The following is a 6,000-nucleotide window of genomic DNA, read 5'->3' on the forward strand; positions in this document are numbered from 1 at the left end:
AAGATTGCCTTGTCTACCTCTTCCATCTTCTTACTTGGAATGGCTCTTGGAGGAAATGGAAGAGGGATGGAAGGTGGTTGTACAACACATGTGGAAGGTTTGCTAGCAAGAATTTCTTCACTAGTGCTCTCAATCTCTTGTAAAATATGTTGATTCATTTTTTATGCAGCTAGATCAACTTCAATCTGTTTGCCGGAACTTAGAGTGATGACAATCACATTCTTCGCGTTAACCACAGTCTGGGAAGGCAACTGATAAGTGCCAAACATACCTAAATTTCATACACTTTTATGGCACTTATCTAAAGCATAATTGAGAAAAACCAACTTAAAACAATACTTTTTGTATAAAATATCACAATCTTGCATATTTATGTTTCTATTTCTTTTTTATGTATTTTGTAGGATTTAGAAAGAAGAAAAGAAGAGAAAAAAAGACTCATGGCCAAAAAGAAAAAGAAGTCAAAATTAAGGTGCTCAAGCAGGCAGCTGAGCATGGACCAAGCCACGCTAAGCTGATCTGGACACCAGCCTGACCTGGACACCAGCCCGACCTGGACCAAGCTGCTCAAGCAAGCAGCTGAGCGGACCTGCTTGGCTGCTCAACCTAGCACCAGACTTGTTTTGACACGATTAGAACACAAGCTTGACATGGCTAGAAGTTGATAACGCTAAGATGGAAGTGATCGAAAAGCTGCCTCCTCCAACAAATGTTAAAGGCATCAGAAGCTTTCTCGGACATGCTGGATTCTATCGTAGATCCATCAAGGACTTCTCCAAAATAGTTAAGCCCTTGTGCAATTTACTCTTAAAAGATTATGTTTTTAACTTTGATGATTCTTTTTTAGAAGCATTCAAACAATTAAAATTATGCTTGGTAACTGCTCCTGTCATTATTGCACCAAACTGGAAATCCCCTTTTGAAGTAATGTGTGATGCAAGTGATTATGCAGTTGGTATAGTTCTGGGACAGAGAAAGGAACGAGTTTTTCATGCAATACATTATGCTAGCAAAGTTCTGAATGAAACACAAATCAATTATGCTACAACTGAAAAAGAACTGCTAGCAATAGTGTTTCCATTGGAAAAATTTAGAAGCTATTTGATTGGGGACAAAAACAATTATTTATACTAACTATGCCGCAATCAAATAAATATCTTCTACAGAAACCCGATTCCAGCCATGATTGACTTAGAAATCTGCGACAAAAGTGGCAAAGAATACCAAGTGGCAGATCATTTGTCAAGATTGGTGAATAAAGAAGTCGTGTTAAGAGAACAAGAAATAGCAGAAACTTTTCCTGATGAAAAGCTATTTCAACTTCAAACAAGACCATGGTTTGCTGGTATGGCCAACTATAAAGCCTTAGGTATAATTCCAGAACATTTTAATTATCAGCAAAAGAAAATTTTTCTCAAGAGAGTAAACCAATATGTCTGGGATGAACTATATTTGTTTAAAGAAGGAACCAATAATATTATTAGACGATGTGCTGATGAAAATGAGGCCCATAAAATATTATGGCATTGCCATAATTTGGCCTATGGGCGACATTATAATCGGAACAGAACCGCAACCATAGTACTTCAATATGGATTCTTTTGACCAACTATTTATAAAGATGCCTGAATATATGTCCAAAAGTGAGATGCATACCAAAGATCTCGGGGACTTGGGAAACAAAGTGAAATGCCTTTACAAAATATCATTGAGATATAAATTTTTGATTGTTGGGGCATTGACTTTATGAGACCTTTCCCATCATCATTTTCAAAAGAATATATCGTGGTGGCTGTTGACTATGTTTCCAGATGGGTGGAAGCATTAGCAACACCCAAAGCCGATGAGAAAACTATGGTAAAATTTTTGAAAAAGAATATTTTTACTCGTTTCGGCACACCAAGAGTATATATAAGTGATGGGGGATATCATTTCATAAATTCCCAATTAAAAAGAACGCTAGAATTTTATAATGTTAAACACAAGGTAGCATCACCTTATCACCCACAAACCAATGGCCGAGTGAAGGTATTAAACAGAGAGTTAAAAAGAATTTTGCAAAAAAACAGTCTATGCTTCAAGAAAAGACTGGTCACAAAAACTGGATGATACTCTCTGGACCTATAGAACTGCATTTAAATTACCAATAGGCAAAACTCCTTGTCAACTTGTTTATGGCAAGGCTTGTCATCTACCAGTTGAATTGGAGCATAAAGCCTATTGGGCTCTCAAATTTCTAAACTTTGATTTGAAGGATGTAAATATTAAAAGACAGGATCAATTACATCAATTGGAAGAAATGCGGTTCCAAGCATATGAATCCTCAAGACTTTATAAGGAAAAAACAAAGAAGTACCATGACTCCAGAAGCAGAAAGAAAAATTTATATCAATGGCAAAAAGTACTTCTATTCAACTCCAGGCTCAAAATACTTCCAGGAAAATTTAGAACTAGATGGACAAGACCATTTATCATCAACGACGTAAAAGAATATGGAGCAATTGAGTTTCAAGATCCCAAAACAAAAGCAACTCGGGTGGTAAACGGACAGAGATTAAAACCTTATTTAGGTGATGAGTCAGACTCCATCATAAATGAGCAATCAGAATAGTCTCGTCCAAAGTCTGATATCAAGCTAATGACGTTAAAAGAGCGCTAACTGGAAGGCAACCCAATATGTGGGAAATATTTACTTCTTTTATCATTGTTTTCTTTTGTTAGTATTTTATTTTTAATTTTGAAAAAAAAAACTAAACAATTTTTAAATCACATCAAGTAAATCCCAAATTATTTTGAGGCTTGAGGACAAACCTTCATTTAAAAAGGGGGGAAAAGACTTGCTGTAATTTAAAAAATTTATTTTCTTGTCTAGATTGTGTAAATATGTAAAAAGTAAATTTGTTTGTTCAAAAACTCAAAACAATTTCAAAACCGAAAAAAAAAATGGCTAAACAATTTTTCTGGAAACATGATCACATGATTAGAAAATGTTAAGCACATTTTAAATTAAGCTTTGATTGAGAAAAATGAGATATATGCTAAAACTTTTGTGAAAAAAAATCATATAATGTCATAAAATTCAATTTTATGTGACATGATCTTTGTAAACATTTTTTAAATCAAAAAGTATGATTCCAAACCAAGTAAGAGAGTGAGCCAAACACATGAGTAAGAATCAACATTTGATTTGTCTAATTAAACTTGTTTGAGTCTTTAAATATCTTAATTGTATAAAAATGATAAGAAATGATCAAGACATGTTCTTTGATTAGTTGAACCAAAGGCAAAAAAAAAGTCCAAACCAAATTAGGTTCATCCTTTGATAAGCCCATTTGAGCCAAACAAATGAAATAAAATTTTTCAAACTATCCCATGAAACCGAATTGAAATTTTTTTTCTAAGAGAGCATTAAATTTTAAAAAATAGTTTAAAAGGAATAAGTTGGGGGGAAAATTGGTGGACTTTGCTTCTCAAAAAAAAAATCAATCATTACAAATTGAAAAAGAAAACATAAAGAGATTGATAAAAATAGAAGCCAAGGTTCAAAAAGTTAAAGGGTTGAAAAAAATAATGGAAAAAAGAAGAGTAAAGTATTCCATTGAGAAAAATTTCAAAAACCTCTCTTTTTAAAACTTAGCCTTGAAATTCTACAAAAAACCATTATCCAAACCAAGGCTCATTACAACCAAAATTAAGACCTTAGTGATCTTTGATTATTTATGCAATTTAAGAGAATAGCTGAGACAAAGAACAAGTTCAAATTACTACAAACAAATGCTTGAAAATGTGAATGAAACATTTTCCCTTCAAAAGTTCCAACTTTGAACTTGTGTGCAAAGAAACACTTTTTGCTTAGAAAAATATTTGCTTAGGTAAATTGTTACAATTTTTTTTATAAACAAAAGCATTGATTTCTTGTTTGAAGCATTATGTGTCAAAATTCACAACTCATGAAAAATCTCATTGAAATCTATTTTTGACATGCTTATACATTTGAAATCATGATTGATCATTATTATTATTTTTAGACAAATTGGGTTCAGATGATTTTCACCTTTTGTTTTAGGACAAACAAAGTTTTAAGTTGGGGGGAGTTTGATAAGTGCCAAACATACCTAAAATTCATACACCTTTATGACACTTATCTTAAGCATAATTGAGATAAACCAACTTAAAACAATAATTTTTGTATAAAATATCACAATCTTGTATATTTGTGCTTATTTCTTTTTATGTATTTTCTAGGATTTAGAAAGAAGAAAAAAAGAGAAACAAAAGTTTCATGGTCAAAAGAAAAATAAAAAACCAAGGTGCCCAACCAGGCAGCTAAGCATGGACCAAGCCACGCTAAGCTGATCTGGACACCAGCCTGACCTGGACCAAGATGCTCAAGCAAGTAGCTGAGCGGACCTGCTTGACCACTCAACCTAGCACCAGACTAGTCCTGAGATGGTCAGAACTCAAGCTTGACACGGTCAGACACGAGCTTGGCACATGCCCAAGCTGCTGAACAAGCAGCTTAGCGGTCCAACCAAGTAGCTTAGCGGAGAACCAGACTCCTGCCCAGATCAGCAAGCACCAGGCCACGTCCTAGTCACCCCAGTCAAAGCTGTTGAACAAGCAGCTTAGCGGTGCAACAGGTGTACTAAATGGTGTGCACCTAGACTTGACTTAGTCAACAAGCAAACCATAAAGTCACCAATGACCTCACCTCAAGTATCCCACCATAGGGTTTCCATAGTAGCTCACAATAGTTGGTTTCATAGCCCACAACTATCTTTGATGAGTTAAGAATAAGGAGGTGACAAAGTTGCTTGATCAAGGGACCAAACCCATGCTGAAGGGTTTGGTCAGCTGCTTAGCGGGGTTGACAAGCAGCTCAGCGGCCCAGAAGAATTTCTATAAATAGGGCACGTTTCATTCAAGCAAAAGATATAACAAAAAACACATTTTACACATATCTCTCACTGACAATTTTCCTTGAAATTCTCTGAAGTTCTCTCTTCTTGTTCTTAGTTCTTAGGAACTTTATTTCAAGTAAGATTGTAATATTAGTTTAGATTTCAAGAGGAGAAAAGGAGAAGGCAAATGAGATGCAAAAATCATTTTGTAATGTCATTTGGAACTCAAAAGCATCCAATCCTTGGATGGATGGCTCATGATCCTAACAGTTTCTTTTGAATATGGTTATGTATTTCTACTTCTTCTTTCATTCTAACATTTGAACTTGAATCATTCAAGTTGGTGCTTTGATTAATTTTACTTGTATCATAAATTCTTACTGCTCTTTTTAGATTGATCACCTAAAAATTGATTTCAAGTCATAAAAATTACTTGTCCTAAACACTTAACAAATAAACTAAGAAGTAGTTGTACTGCTTAGTTTATTTGCCAAGTTAAGCATACTTTTCTTAAGATCTTATATTCATTATTACTTCAATATGCACCCAGACTTGACTTAGCCATCTAGCAAACCATGAAGTCACCAATGACATCACTTCAAGTAGCCCACCATAGTCTTTTTAGGAGTAGCTCACCATAGCTTGTCTCATATCTCACAACTAGATTTGAGGAGTGAAGCTTAAGTAGGTGACAAAGCTACTTGACCAACTTACCAAACCCATGTTGAAGAGTTTGGTCAGCTGTTGAGCAGTGCAAACAAGCAGCTCAGCGGCTCTAGGGACAATTCTTTAAAAAAGAGGCATTTTAATCAATATAAAAAAATAGCATATATCATCTTTCCTTGAAATTATTCATCCTTGAAGTGAAACACAATTCTCTCTTCTTGTTCTTAGTTCATAGAAGTTCTTTTTAAGTAAGTGATCGAGGCCGTACCCGATACAAATAATATAACAATTAAAACTGCAGTACTAGGAAGTGACTCCTAGGTCGTTTCCCAAGGATTATCTTTCAAGCAAAGCTTCAAACACCTTATACTCACACACACACAAGGGGGGTTTTGTTGTTGGATAGTTAGAATATGTATCAAATTCAGAAACA

The sequence above is a fragment of the Lupinus angustifolius genome, chromosome LG06, assembly GCF_001865875.1.
Source record: "Lupinus angustifolius cultivar Tanjil chromosome LG06, LupAngTanjil_v1.0, whole genome shotgun sequence".
Lineage (NCBI taxonomy): Eukaryota > Viridiplantae > Streptophyta > Magnoliopsida > Fabales > Fabaceae > Lupinus > Lupinus angustifolius.